Source organism: Pocillopora damicornis, chromosome 14, assembly GCF_964200805.1.
Source record: "Pocillopora damicornis chromosome 14, jaPocDami1.2, whole genome shotgun sequence".
Lineage (NCBI taxonomy): Eukaryota > Metazoa > Cnidaria > Anthozoa > Scleractinia > Pocilloporidae > Pocillopora > Pocillopora damicornis.
The window spans coordinates 14,952,564-14,967,940 of record NC_142683.1 but is presented as its reverse complement, the minus strand read 5'-3'; the positions used below and the strand labels follow the sequence as shown (position 1 = coordinate 14,967,940).

Here is a 15,377-nt window from a genome sequence, read left to right as displayed (position 1 = left end):
GCCGACGGCCAAATAAACGAGTGTAGAAATGAAAGATGCCGTGTACAAATATTAATGAAATACCAATTGCGGTGATGGGAGAAATAAACGGCTCTTATTGAAACTGGAGCACACTAAAGGTCCTAAAAAGGTTTCCAGCCCGAGTCTCTTCAGTCTTCAGCCTCGATCAGTAATATTGATAAGGCTGCTAAACACCAATGGAACAAACAAACATTAAAAATGCTTTTATTGGGTAATTTTATCTCCACATGTTTCCTTTTTAAAGACTGAATGGATCCTTTCATCGCGTTTTTACAAAAGACTAACGTTTAAGATACGATTACTCAACTAAAAACAATTTCCTGTTGGAGTTAAACCGGAAAGTGAACCGAAAACTGTCCACTTTTTGCCATAATTGCGTTAACCACGATGGCGGTGATGGTGAGGGGGTACATTACGGTATCGTTTCACATGCTTTCCTGGAAAATAAAAAGTAAGATTAAGTTTCCAAATGAGCCAAGAGGCTAACAAACTAAATATTATTTCTCTTAGAAACTACTTTCCTCTATGGTCTGAAGAACAATGAGATTTACTCATAAAGAAAGCCGCATTATTGCGTAGTTATGTTTGCGCGTTCAAGTGTTAACAGAAGCTGTCGATCGTTTCCGCAACAGTGTTTAGCTTACCCTGATCATGCATACCCATCATGCAACTGGGAGTTTAGTGAATGACTATTTAGCTATCGCTTCGAATTCTTCTCCTCCTGAAAAGTTTAAAGGATAAACCGTAAAAAGCTTACTGTTTACTCCCTTGTCTAGCATCGCAGGATTAGGTTCATCGTTCTTGGTGGCGACAGGTTCCTTGAAAAAATAATTTAACTGAGAGTAAGTCTATTTACTCTGTAGGTTAGACAAACGTCAATATAGAAACCCTCTCAAATAGACATCAATAGATTTCGTGAAAAGTGCACCTCTATTTCCTGCTCGGGGTCCTCTTCTCTCTCGATAATGAATGCCTTCGCCAGACACAAAACCATCAGCAGCAAAGCGAGGTACTTCATTCTCCTGGAGCGATCCAAACATAAAAATGAAATAGACATCAGTGTATCACTCGTCGATAGAAATGAACTGTCTTCGATTTTTGTCGATTGCGATTTAACTGAGCCCAAGGGCGCTACTATGATTCAGAATTTAAGATACGTAATAAGAGACTAATTATCAAATCCTTCTCCCCTTAACCAGCATCGAAATATATCGATGTCAAGCTTCTTGTTTCAAAACAACTCACATACTGTTTTTGAAATTATTTTAAATCGTTTGTTGAAAAGTTTTAAAGTCCGTTTAACGCCACACCTAAACATACTCGTATTTCTTGGGTTATTTTTTCTTCTTTGCTTTAACTTTTCTTACTTAGAGAAGCATTGTTATAAATTTTTTTTATCTATGAAATTTTCTTCTCAATATAAACGTCCATTTAGAGAGAATTAACAGATTCGCCGGGGCCCTGCTCTATGTACTAAATTCCATTTTGAGTGATGTCTTTTATTTTGGATGAGGACAGTTTTGATCACAAATGATGCGAAATGCTCCAGTCCCATAAACTCTTGAACGTTTTTTAGACAACGGAGTGTGTCTGGCTATCTCTCTGCTGTTCTCAGTTCAGTTTGAAATGGAAGGGGAAATAAACAATTTGCCTTTAAGAAGTAATTGTTGTTTAAATATGAGTTGGTGGTCAAATCAGCTTTAAAGATGGAAAAATCAGCAAGGGTTGATGAAATTAAAACCAGTTACGTCGGTTCTAACCGTTAATTCGTCAAGTATCGGTTAAACGCCTCAAAAAAGTTTTAAAATCATTTGTCATCTTACTTGAAAAATAATACAGAGCCCCATTAAGAATTTGGAGACAAGTAGAAGGTAAGCGGGTAAGCCATTATCAACTTAGAGACAAGCACAGGAATTTAACAAACGAGAAAGCTCTGACTTACTTCAGGTCGATGATTCAATCTTGCAATTTTTACTTGGAGGAACACTGTGCGATTTATGGTAAAGTATGGTGTGTGCACCGCTTTTTATGCCAGCCGATGTTGATTAAATTGACCTCTAAAAAGCCACGAAACCAGCGGTGACCGATTAAAGTTGATAAATTGCTGATGAGTTATTCTAGAGACCTCGTTGAGCCTTGAAGCGGTGATAACATGAAAGTAGCATTGGGTAGGTGCAATACTCGTCTATGTTTCGCGAAATTCACTTAAACTAGCCTTTTATAACACAACTGAAAGAAACAGTCGTCCTGGTTTTTACTGGATGTATTGGAAATAGTCGGTGTGGCTGAGTTGTTTCTATTTTGGGTCTTGTTTACGTAAGGATGCGATAAAACGTTTCGGGTTCAGTCAAGGGGGACCAAAACTTATGCTCCGTGCATAAATTTCCCCTCTCTGGTCTTTTCCGGCGACCGAGGTTTCTAATTGCTTGATTGATTTCATTATTTTCCTATCCCTAACTTGCCAAAATGTCCCTGCTGTAAAATCATTTCCAGAGTTCTCTCCAGAGACACGTTTTCATTTTATACAGGGTATACTGTATCTGAGAAAAAAGTAACATATAACAATTAAGGTAGCTTTCCTTCCCGCAATCTTTAGAGGAAACTAAAAAATTTCTCTCTCAATCAGCCTAAACTAGTAATTTATCCTGAAAAACAATCAACTACGATCTTTGATTGTGATTATTCTTAATATTCTTTTTGTTTCGCATCTGTGCCTCTGAATGGTTTGCAGTTAAGCGAGGGCAATTATCTCAAAATCATTCATGAATGGACCAGAACTTCTGGTCATTTCGAAAGCTAATCCTTATCTTCTCTTTATATTGCTCGCCCTAATGTCTAATTTGTTATTACTGATAGTTTTTAATAGCTTTGCTAACAGATGGGGGCGTTATTTAGTGCTCCATAGTTTGTTATGAACCTAATCTGTACATCGTATAGAGTTAGACGTTAATCATAAGCTTTTCAATCTGAGAAATAGTCGCTCCTACAAATTGCCACGCCTCCATGCAAACGGGACAAAGAACTCTTTTATGATTTCAATGGTCTGTCTAGTAAATGATGCCTAATGTATTTCAGAAGAATGTAGAATGTTTTTAAATCATTTTTGATCTTGAATTTTATGCAAAAACTGTATATGGAAATAATTTTTACTCCAAGTCTTTTAAATGTTATCATTACAGGATTGATGTAATTTAATACTACTTTCACATTATTTTATATCATATTATTGCAAATAATCACGTAATTCAGCCAACGGGCTGCGATGTAGTTTTTGATAAACTTTCTCTCTATCCTAGATACAATAATCGCTGATTTTTTTCCACAAGAATTTGCTAACATTGACTTCTACCAGTCGAAGCTATGCTTGAAGAAACATGCGTCTTCGTTTGTAATGGGTTTAGAAATTATTTATGTCATTCTATTATTTTATCAAATTTACTCGTTTCTGTTTATTCTATGGTTGTCTGTTATTTAATGCTTGAATATTAGCTTTTGAGTGCTCCTCACTAATAGCTGTAGCAATAAACCAGTGTACATGTAAGTATGTATTGTGTTGGTTTATATTTGGAAATAATCGGCGTATGTTGTTTCTATTTTAGGTCTTATTTACCCAGAGTAAGATCGAGATGTTCCAGATTCATTCATGGATGGACCGAAACTTCTACTCCGTGCATAAAATTTCCCTGGCGCCAACAGTTCCTCATTGATTGATGAATTTAGTTTTATAATTAGTAACCAATCTGACTGAAGGATGTTTAAGTTGAAAGCTAGTTCAAAAAGGCATACATTTAAAAGATGGTTCCTATGTTGATCAGTGACTACTCTGGAAGGGCCCTGACCCGAAAGGAACTGTTCGAAGTGGCCACTATTTTAAGCCCTACTCACAGAAACATTCATCACAATTTTAATTTGAAAATAATCGGCATATCTATGTTATGTTTATTGCTAGTCTTTTGAACTAAGATTAAAGGCGAACTAATCTAAGATATCCCAAATTCAGTCATGGATGGACAAGAACTCCTGTTAAGTGCATAAATTTTCCATTTTTAGTCGCCATCGGCATCCGAAGTTTCCTCAATGCTTGATTGATTTAATTTCGTTTTTAAGTATACCAATTTGTCTCTGCTGTACAATTCTTTCAGACCTCTTTGTGGGGACAAGTTTTCATATTATATAGGATATAGTGTTATAAGAGAGAACCCTGCTTAGTTTCCTTCAACAATGTTGCGTTCCTTGCCTCAATCTTTAGAGGAGACGGAAAATTTCTCTTTCGATCAGCCTAGACTCTTGGCAAAATTCTTGATTATAATTTCTTCTTTGTTGGATATTTCTCATTTACATATTTCTTGCTGACGAAACAATTAATCTTGATTGTGATCATCATCACCTTAATTTGAATTCCTTACCACTGTCTAATCTGTTATCAATAGTTATTTATGGCTTAGCTAACAATTAGAGGCGGAAGCAAATTAATTTTACTTACCCATGGATGGACCAGAACTTCTGCTCATTTTCAATATTCACCCCTGTCTTCCTTTTATTTAATTCACCCTTGCCTAGTTTGTTGTTGATAGTTTTATTAGCTTTGGTATCAGGCGTGGGTACGCCTCGTGTGCCACTTTTTTGTTCTTACCACATTTTGATGTCATCTGTGATCTATTACTGAACAGACGCACGGCAACTTGGAATCTATTTGTTCAATTGCAAATAATTAGGTAATTCAGCCAACAGGCTGTAATATAGTTATTGATAAACTAATAATCTCTCTAAGAATCAAATTTGGCACTCTGGTCACAACAGACATATCGCGCTGCTTTTAAAAAAGGACACAAACACAAGTTAAAATAGGTTGCAGTGCTTATATTTACAAAACAACACGCATACACTCTGAAATAATTCTTGCAGTTTCTCCCGAGATTTAGTTCACGGAATCCGATGAACTAACCCTCCTTCCTTCGTTCCCAGGTTCCTCTCATTTCCTCACCCGATTCACAACAATACTTTAGCGGTCGCTGGTTGACCGCAACGTACAGGTTGACTGCTAAATACAGATTCCACGGAATATAGTTGAGACGCGATAAAAAAACGCCCTTTCATGTCACAACTGATCACTAAATGTACATTTAATTTAAAAACTCGTTCAAAAATGCATCGATCCTTCGTCAGCAAACAACATCAACAAAGTGATAGCGCACCAGGGCAAAGCAGGATTACTGTAGGCGGTGTGTTATTACTATAAACAGTTGGACCTCTAGGTCATTAACGACTATCAGCTAGCAAAAGACTTGCGAGGTTTCTAGGCGTGATATTCGTCCTAACTGATACAAGAAGAAATATACTCTCCCGGTTGCAATGCGTTTAGGACAATTGACCCACAATTGAACTCACAGTACTAACATTGTTTTTGGGAGATAAACACGGAATTGCTTTTACTTGAGAGATTATCCTTACTTTTATTACAACGATTTCGCTTTAACGGACTGTTTAATACATGTGAAAGACAATTCAAACAGGCTGTTACGACTCAGTTAAGGGTAACCACGACCGCTTTCAACCCTGTAACTCCCATGAGTGACCAAGATCCAATACTAAATTCTCTGCATTAACATTATAAGAATTGTATGGTTGACAGTAAGGAGAATTACAAATTTGATCAGGGAGCTAAAGGGTTAATCGATTAAAATAGAGATCTCCTCTTAAAATTACACAACCGACCGTTTAGCCCTTTTTAAAACCCTTAGGAGTGACTAGCATCTATTTTCTCCTTACAATATCAATCTTGAATCGAACATTAAGTTCATGAGAATATAGGAAATGATCACCAATTAAAGCAGCTCTTGATTATTAAACAAATTCTCTTTATCAGCACTTTGGGAAATGTATAGTGAATAGTACGGAGAATATGGATACTGATGTTAGGGTGTAAAGGGCTTATACCGGGTGACCGCATAAGAGACAAAGGAGGGCTCCGCTAAATACAAGCAAACATGACGTACATCAGAGGGATTATTCAGTCCAGTTGGTAACTGAAAGTAGGATTTTAAAATTTCTGGAGAATTAATGAATAAAAAACACCAAAATGACTAAAGAGGATACGTTTTTTGGAGCTGAAATGCTTTCGCTTTAATAAGTGGCTGCCGACGGAGTGTAGAAATGAAAGATGCTGTGTACAAATGTTGATGAAATACCAATTGCGGTGATGGGAGAAATAAACGATGGCTAGTAAAACGGCTCTTATTGAAACTGGAGCACACTAAAGGTCCTAAAAAAGTTTCCAGCCCGAGTCTCTTCAGTCTTTCGCCTGGATCGGTAATATTGTTTGGACTGCAAAACACCTATGGAACAAACAAACATTAAAAATGCTTTTATTGGGTAATTTTATCTCCACATGTTTCCTTTATAATGATTGAATGGATCCTTTCATCGCGTTTTTACAAAAGACTGACGTTTAAGATACGATTACTGAATTAAAAACAATTTCATGTTGGAGTTGAACCGGAAAGTGAACCGGAAACTGTTCACTTTTTGCCATGACGAGAGCGGTACCTATAGCGCGAACCATAGCGGTAACCACCATAGCGGCCGTATCCGTTAAAGTGTCGTTTCACAGGCTTTTCTGGAAAATGAAAAGTAAGATTAAGTTTCCACATGAGTCAAGAGGCTAATAAACTGAATATTATTTCTCTTAAAAAATGACTTTCCTCTATGGTCGGAAGGACAGGGAGATTTACTCGTAAAGAAAGCCGCATTACTGCGAAGTTTTGTTTGCGCGTTCAAGTGTCAACAGAAAGCTGTCAGTCGTCTCCGCAACGATGTTTGGCTTACCCTGGTCATGCATAACCATCATGCAACTGGGAGTTTAGTGAGTGACTATTTAGCTATCGCTTCGAATTCTTCTCCCTCCCGAAAATTTCAAAGGATAAACTGTACTTACAAACTTACCGTTTTCTCCCTCGTTTTGTATCGCAGGATTAGGTTCATCGTTCATGGTGGCGACAGGTTCCTTGAAAAAATAATTTGACTGAGAGTAAGTCTATTTACTCTGTAGGTTAGACAAACGTTGATATAGAAGCCCTCTCAAAGAGATATCAATAGATTTCATGAAAAGTGCACCTCTATTTCCAGCTCGGGGTCTTCTTCGCTCTCGATAATGAATGCCTTGGCCAGACACAAAACCATCAGCAACAAAGCGAGGTACTTCATTTTCCTGGAGTGATCCAAACGTAAAAATAATATAGACATCAGTGTAATGTCACTCGTCGATAGAAATGAACTGTCTTTGATTTTGTCGATTGCGATTAAACTGAGCCTAAGGGCGCTACGACGATTCAGAATTTAAGGTGCGCAATTAGTGACTATTTATCAAACCCTTTTCCCCTTAACCAGTATCGAAATATATCGATGTCAAGCTTCTTGTTTCAAAACAACTCACAAATTGTTCAAATTCTGGTCCACAAGCCACCAAAAGAGCAGAATACTGTTGTTGAAATTATTTTAAATCGTTTGTTGAAAAGTTTTAAAGTCAGTTTAACGCCACACCTAAACATACTCGTATTTCTTGGGTTATTTTTTCTTCTTTGCTTTAATTTTTCTTACTTAGAAAAGCATTGTTATAAAGTTTTTTTTTTAATCTATGAAATTTTCTTCTCAAAATAAACGTCCATTTAAAGAGAATTAACAAATTCGCCGGGGCCCTGCTCTTTGTACTAAATTCCATTTTCAGTGATGTCTTTTATTTTGGATGAGGACAGTTTTGATCTCTAATGATGCGAAATGCTCTAGTCCCATAAACTCTTGAACGTTTTTTAGACAACGGAGTGTGTCTGGCTATCTCTCTGCTGTTCTCAGTTCAGTTTGAAATGGAAGGGGAAATAAACAATTTGCCATTAAGAAGTAATTGTTGTTTAAATATGAGTTGGTGGTCAAATCAGCTTTAAAGATGGGAAAATCAGCAAGGGTTGATGAAATTAAAACCAGTTACGTCGGTTCTAACCGTTAATTCGTCAAGTATCGGTTAAACGCCTCAAAAAAGTTTTAAAATCATTTGTCATCTTACTTGAAAAATGATACAGAGCCCCATTAAGAATTTGGAGACAAGCAGAAGGTAAGCAGGCAAGCCATTATCAACTTAGAGACAAGCACAGGAATTTAACAAACGAGAAAGCTCTGACTTACTTCAGGTCGATGATTCAATCTTGCAACTTTTTTTCGAGGAACACTGTGCGATTTATGGTAAAGTATGGTGTGTACACCGCTTTATATGCCAGCCGATGTTGATTAAATTGACCTCTAAAAAGCCACGAAACCAGCGGTGACCGATTAAAGTTGACAAATTGCTGATAAGTTATTCTAGAGACCTCGTTGAGCCCTAAAGCGGTGATAACATGAAAGTAACATTGGGTAGGTGCAATACTCGTCTATGTTTCGCGAAATTCACTTAAACTAGCCTTTTATAACACAACTGAAAGAAACAGTCGTCCTGGTTTTTACTGGATGTATTGGAAATAGTCGGTGCGGCTGAGTTGTTTCTATTTTGGGTCTTGTTTACGTAAGGATGCGATAAAACGTTTCAGGTTCAGTCAAAGGGGACCAAAACTTATGCTCCGTGCATAAATTTCCCCTCTCTGGTCTTTTCCGGCGACCGAGGTTTCTAATTGCTTGATTGATTTCATTATTTTCCTATCCCTAACTTACCAAAATGTCCCTGCTGGAGAATCATCTCCAGAGTTCTCTCCAGAGACACGTTTCCATTTTATACAGGGTATACTGTATCTGGGAAGAAAGCAATATATAGCAATTAAGGTGGCTTTCCTTGGCGCAATCTTTAGAGGAAACTAAAAAATTTCTCTCTCAATCAGCCTAAACTAGTAATTTATCCTGAAAAACAATCAACTACGATCTTTGATTGTGATTATTCTTAATATTCTTTTTGTTTCGCGTCTGTGCCTCTGAATGGTTTGCAGTTAAAGGAGGGCAATTATCTCAAAATCACTCATGAATGGACCAGAACTTCTGGTCATTTCGAAAGCTAATCCTTATCTTCTCTTTATATTGCTCGCCCTAATGTCTAATTTGTTATTACTGATAGTTTTTAATAGCTTTGCTAACAGATGGGGGCGTTATTTAGTGCTCCATAGTTTGTTATGAACCTAATCTGTACATCGTATAGAGTTAGACGTTAATCATAAGCTCTTCAATCTGAGAAGTAGTCGCTCCTACAAATTGCCACGCCTCCATGCAAACGGGACAAAGAACTCTTTTATGATTTCAATGGTCTGTCTAGTAAATGATGCCTAATGTATTTCAGAAGAATGTAGAATGTTTTTAAATCATTTTTGATCTTGAATTTTATGCAAAAACTGTATATGGAAATAATTTTTACTCCAAGTCTTTTTAAATGTTATCATTACAGGATTGATGTAATTTAATACTACTTTCACATTATTTTATATCATACTATTGCAAATAATCACGTAATTCAACCAACGGGCTGCGATGTAGTTTTTGATAAACTTTCTCTCTATCCTAGATACAATAATCGCTGATTTTTTTCCACAAGAATTTGCTAACATTGACTTCTAGTAGTCGAAGCTATACTCGAAGAAACATCCGTCTTCGTTTGTAATGGGTATAGAAATTATTTATATCATTCTATTATTTTATCAAATTTACTCGTTTCTGTTTATTCTATAATGGTTATCTGTTATTTAATGCTTGAATATTAGCTTTTGAGTGCTCCTCACTAATAGCTGTAGCAATAAACCAGTGTACATGTAAATATGTATTGTAATAGTTTATATTTGGAAATAATCGGCGTATGTTGTTTCTATTTTAGGTCTTATTTACCCAGAGTAAGATCGAGATGTTCCAGATTCATTCATGGATGGACCGAAACTTCTACTCCGTGCATAAAATTTCCCTGGCGCCAACAGTTCCTCATTGATTGATGAATTTAGTTTTATAATTAGTAACCAATCTGACTGAAGGATGTTTAAGTTGAAAGCTAGTTCAAAAAGGCATACATTTAAAAGATGGTTCCTATGTTGATCAGTGACTACTCTGGAAGGGCCCTGACCCGAAAGGAACTGTTCGAAGTGGCCACTATTTTAAGCCCTACTCACAGAAACATTCATCACAATTTTAATTTGAAAATAATCGGCATATCTATGTTATGTTTATTGCTAGTCTTTTGAACTAAGATTAAAGGCGAACTAATCTAAGATATCCCAAATTCAGTCATGGATGGACAAGAACTCCTGTTAAGTGCATAAATTTTCCATTTTTAGTCGCCATCGGCATCCGAAGTTTCCTCAATGCTTGATTGATTTAATTTCGTTTTTAAGTATACCAATTTGTCTCTGCTGTACAATTCTTTCAGACCTCTTTGTGGGGACAAGTTTTCATATTATATAGGATATAGTGTTATAAGAGAGAACCCTGCTTAGTTTCCTTCAACAATGTTGCGTTCCTTGCCTCAATCTTTAGAGGAGACGGAAAATTTCTCTTTCGATCAGCCTAGACTCTTGGCAAAATTCTTGATTATAATTTCTTCTTTGTTGGATATTTCTCATTTACATATTTCTTGCTGACGAAACAATTAATCTTGATTGTGATCATCATCACCTTAATTTGAATTCCTTACCACTGTCTAATCTGTTATCAATAGTTATTTATGGCTTAGCTAACAATTAAAGGTGGAAGCAAATTAATTTTACTTACCCATGGATTGACCAGAACTTCTGCTCATTTTCAATATTCACTCCTATCTTCCTTTTAGTTAATTCACCCTTGCCTAGTTTGTTGTTGATAGTTTTATTCGCTTTGGTATCAGGCGTGGGTGCGCCTCGCGTGCCACTTTTTTGTTCTTACCACATTTTGATGTCATCTGTGATCTATTACTGAACAGACGCACGGCAACTTGGAATCTATTTGTTCAATTGCAAATAATGAGGTAATTCAGCCAACAGGCTGTAATATAGTTTATGATAAACTAATAATCTCTCTAAGAATAAAATTTGGCACTCTGGTCACGACAGACATATCGCGCTGCTTAAAAGGACACAAATACAAGTTTAAATAGGTTGCAGTGCTTATATTTACAAAATAACACGCATACACTCTGAAATAATTTAGTTCACAGAGCCCGATGAACTAACCCTCCTTTCCTTCGTCAGCAAACAACATCAACAAAGTGGTAGCGCACTAGGGCAAAGCAGGATTACTTTAGGCGGTGTGTTATTACTATAAACAGTTGGACCTCTAGGTCATTAACGACTATCAGCTAGCAAAAGACTTTTGAGGTTTCTAGGCGTGATATTCGTCCTAACTGATACAAGAAGAAATATACTCTCCCGGTTGCAATGCGTTTAGGACCGTGATTGACCCACAATTGAACTCAAAGTACTAACAATGTTTTCGGGAGATAAACACGAAACTGCTTTTACTTGAGAGATTATCCTTACTTTTATTACAACGATTTCGCTTTAACGGGCTGTTTAATACATGTGAAAGACAATTCAAACAGGCTGTTGCGACTCAGTAAAGGGTAACCACGACCGCTTTCAACCCTGTAACTCCCATAAGTGACCAAGATCCAATACTAAATTCTCTGCATTAACATTATAAGAATTGTATGGTTGACAGTAAGGAGAATTACAAATTTGATCAGGGAGCTAAACGGTTAATCGATTAAAATAGAGATCTCCTCGTAAAATTACACAACCGACCGTTTAGCCCTTTTTAAAACCCTTAGGAGTGACTAGCATCTATTTTCTCCTTACAATATCACTCTTGAATCGAACATTAAGTTCATGAGAATATAAGAAATGATCACCAATTAAAGCAGCTCTTGATTATTAAACAAATTCTCTTTATCAGCACCTTGGGAAATGTATAGTGAATAGTATGGATACTGATGTTAGGGTGTAAAGGGCTTATACCGGGTGACCGCATAAGAGACAAAGGAGGGCTCCGCTAAATACAAGCAAACATGACGTACATCAGAGGGATTATTCAGTCCAGTTGGTAACTGAAAGTAGGATTTTAAAATTTCTGGAGAATTAATGAATAAAAAACACCAAAATGACTAAAGAGGATACGTTTTTTGGAGCTGAAATGCTTTCGCTTTAATAAGTGGCTGCCGACGGAGTGTAGAAATGAAAGATGCCGTGTACAAATGTTAATGAAATACCGATTGCAGTGATGGGAGAAATGAACGATGGCTAGTAAAACGGCTCTTATTGAAACTGGAGCACACTAAAGGTCCTAAAAAAGTTTCCAGCCCGAGTCTCTTCAGTCGTTTGCTTCGATCGGTAATATTGTTAGGACTGCAAAACACTTATGGAACAAACAAACATTAAAAATGCTTTTATTGGGTAATTTTATCTCCGTGTGTTTCCTTTATAATGATTAAATGGATCCTTTCATCGCGTTTTTACAAAAGACTGACGTTTAAGATACGATTACTGAATTAAAAACAATTTCATGTTGGAGCTGAACCGGAAAGTGAACCGGAAACTGTTCACTTTTTGCCATAATAGCGGGAGCGGTAACCACCACAGCGGGAACCACCATAGCGGGAACCACCATAGCGGTAACCACCATTGCGGCGGTAATGGTGTCGTTTCACAGGCTTTTCTGGAAAATGAAAAGTAAGATTAAGTTTCCACATGAGCCAAGAGGCTTATAAACTGAATATTATTTCTCTTAAAAAATGACTTTCCTCTATGGTCGGAAGGACAGGGAGATTTACTCGTAAAGAAAGCTGCATTACTGCGAAGTTTTGTTTGCGCGTTCAAGTGTCAACAGAAAGCTGTCAGTCGTCTCCGAAACAATGTTTGGCTTACCCTGGTCATGCATAACTATCATGCAACTGGGAGTTTAGTGAGTGACTATTTAGCTATCGCTTCGAATTCTTCTCCCTCCCGAAAATTTCAAAGGATAAACTGTACTTACAAACTTACCGTTTTCTCCCTCGTTTTGTATCGTAGGATTAGGTTCATCGCTCATGGTGGCGACAGGTTCCTTGAAAAAATAATTTGACTGAGAGTAAGTCTATTTACTCTGTAGGTTAGACAAACGTTAACATAGAAGCCCTCTCAAAGAGATATCAATAGATTTCATGAAAAGTGCACCTCTATTTCCAGCTCGGGGTCTTCTTCGCTCTCGATAATGAATGCCTTCGCCAGACACAAAACCATCAGCAACAAAGCGAGGTACTTCATTTTCCTGGAGTGATCCAAACATAAAAATAATATAGACATCAGTGTAATGTCACTCGTCGATAGAAATGAACTGTCTTCGATTTTGTCGATTGCGATTAAACTGAGCCTGAGGGCGCTACGACGATTCAGAATTTAAGGTACGCAATTAGTGACTAATTATCAAATCCTTCTCCCCCTAACCAGTATCGAAATATATCGATGTCAAGCTTCTTGTTTCAAAACAACTCACAAATTGTTCAAATTCTGGTCCACAAGCCACCAAAAGAGCTGAATACTGTTGTTGAAATTATTTTAAATCGTTTGTTGAATAAGTCCGTTTAACGCCACACCTAAACATACTCGTATTTCTTGGGTTATTTTTTCTTCTTTGCTTTAATTTTTCTTACTTAGAAAAGCATTGTTATAAAGTCTTTTTTTATCTAGGAAATTTTCTTCTCTACATAAGCGTCTATTAAAATAAAATTAACAAATTTGCCGGGGCCCTGCTCTTTGTACTAAATTCCATTTTCAGTGATGTCTTCTACTTTGGATAAGGACAGTTTTGATCACTAATGATACGAAATGCCCCAGTCCCACCAAATCATCCTGTAAACTCTTAAACTTTTTCAGACAACGGAGTGTGTCTGGCTATCTCTCTGCTGTTCTCAGTTCAGTTTGAAATAGAAGAGGAAATAAACAATTTGCCATTAAGAAGTAATTGTTGTTTAAATATGAGTTGGTGGTCAAATCAGCTTTAAAGATGGGAAAATCAGCAAGGGTTGATGAAATTAAAACCAGTTACGTCGGTTCTAACCGTTAATTCGTCAAGTATCGGTTAAACGCCTCAAAAAAGTTTTAAAATCATTTGTCATCTTACTTGAAAAATGATACAGAGCCCCATTAAGAATTTGGAGACAAGCAGAAGGTAAGCAGGCAAGCCATTATCAACTTAGAGACAAGCACAGGAATTTAACAAACGAGAAAGCTCTGACTTACTTCAGGTCGATGATTCAATCTTGCAACTTTTTTTCGAGGAACACTGTGCGATTTATGGTAAAGTATGGTGTGTACACCGCTTTTTATGCCAGCCGATGTTGATTAAATTGACCTCTAAAAAGCCACGAAACCAGCGGTGACCGATTAAAGTTGACAAATTGCTGATGAGTTATTCTAGAGACCTCGTTGAGCCCTAAAGCGGTGATAACATGAAAGTAACATTGGGTAGGTGCAATACTCGTCTATGTTTCGCGAAATTCACTTAAACTAGCCTTTTATAACACAACTGAAAGAAACAGTCGTCCTGGTTTTTACTGGATGTATTGGAAATAGTCGGTGCGGCTGAGTTGTTTCTATTTTGGGTCTTGTTTACGTAAGGATGCGATAAAACGTTTCAGGTTCAGTCAAGGGGGACCAAAACTTATGCTCCGTGCATAAATTTCCCCTCTCTGGTCTTTTCCGGCGACCGAGGTTTCTAATTGCTTGATTGATTTCATTATTTTCCTATCCCTAACTTACCAAAATGTCCCTGCTGGAGAATCATCTCCAGAGTTCTCTCCAGAGACACGTTTTCATTTTATAAAGTGTACACTATATCTGGGAAGAAAGCAACATATAACAATTAAGGTAGCTTTCCTTGCCGCAATCTTTAGAGAAAACTAAAAAATTTCTCTCTCAATCAGCCTAAACTAGTAATTTATCCTGAAAAACAATCAACTACGATCTTTGATTGTGATTATTCTTAATATTCTTTTTGTTTCGCGTCTGTGCCTCTGAATGGTTTGCAGTTAAGCGATGGCAATTATCTCAAAATCATTCATGAATGGACCAGAACTTCTGGTCATTTCGAAAGCTAATCCTTATCTTCTCTTTATATTGCTCGCCTTAATGTCTAATTTGTTATTACTGATAGTTTTTAATAGCTTTGCTAACAGATGGGGGCGTTAGTGCTCCATAGTTTGTTATGAACCTAATCTGTACATCGTATAGAGTTAGACGTTAATCATAAGCTCTTCAATCTGAGAAGTAGTCGCTCCTACAAATTGCCACGCCTCCATGCAAACGGGACAAAGAACTCTTTTATGATGTCAATGGTCTGTCTAGTAAATGATGCCTAATGTATTTCAGAAGAATGTAGAATGTTTTAAAATTATTTTT

The 15,377-nt window shown here is 36.9% G+C and overlaps 3 long non-coding RNA genes across 6 annotated transcripts; all 3 read right to left on the bottom strand.

Moving 5' to 3' along the window:
* Nucleotides 1-209: 209 nt before the first annotated feature.
* Nucleotides 210-2,213, bottom strand: LOC149034646 (uncharacterized). Its single transcript, XR_016182917.1, has 4 exons — nucleotides 1,964-2,213; nucleotides 950-1,043; nucleotides 779-839; nucleotides 210-458 (listed from the first exon to the last, which is right to left on the bottom strand). It is a non-coding gene; the product is annotated as an uncharacterized LOC149034646 (long non-coding RNA).
* Nucleotides 2,214-6,370: 4,157 nt separating this feature from the next.
* LOC149034645 (uncharacterized) lies at nucleotides 6,371-8,512 on the bottom strand. Of its 2 annotated transcripts, none has more exons than XR_016182915.1 (4): nucleotides 8,197-8,512; nucleotides 7,135-7,228; nucleotides 6,964-7,024; nucleotides 6,371-6,637 (listed from the first exon to the last, which is right to left on the bottom strand). It is a non-coding gene; the product is annotated as an uncharacterized LOC149034645 (long non-coding RNA). The 2 variants fall into 2 exon arrangements; XR_016182916.1 differs by having other exon boundaries at nucleotides 6,964-7,025; nucleotides 7,145-7,228; nucleotides 8,197-8,463.
* On the bottom strand, nucleotides 6,371-14,481 carry LOC149034644 (uncharacterized). Of its 3 annotated transcripts, none has more exons than XR_016182914.1 (5): nucleotides 14,220-14,470; nucleotides 13,165-13,248; nucleotides 12,984-13,045; nucleotides 12,514-12,657; nucleotides 6,371-6,523 (listed from the first exon to the last, which is right to left on the bottom strand). It is a non-coding gene; the product is annotated as an uncharacterized LOC149034644 (long non-coding RNA). The 3 variants fall into 3 exon arrangements; XR_016182913.1 differs by having other exon boundaries at nucleotides 12,984-13,044; nucleotides 13,155-13,248; nucleotides 14,220-14,465; XR_016182912.1 differs by lacking the exon at nucleotides 6,371-6,523 and having other exon boundaries at nucleotides 12,373-12,657; nucleotides 12,984-13,044; nucleotides 13,155-13,248; nucleotides 14,220-14,481.
* Nucleotides 14,482-15,377: the final 896 nt, after the last annotated feature.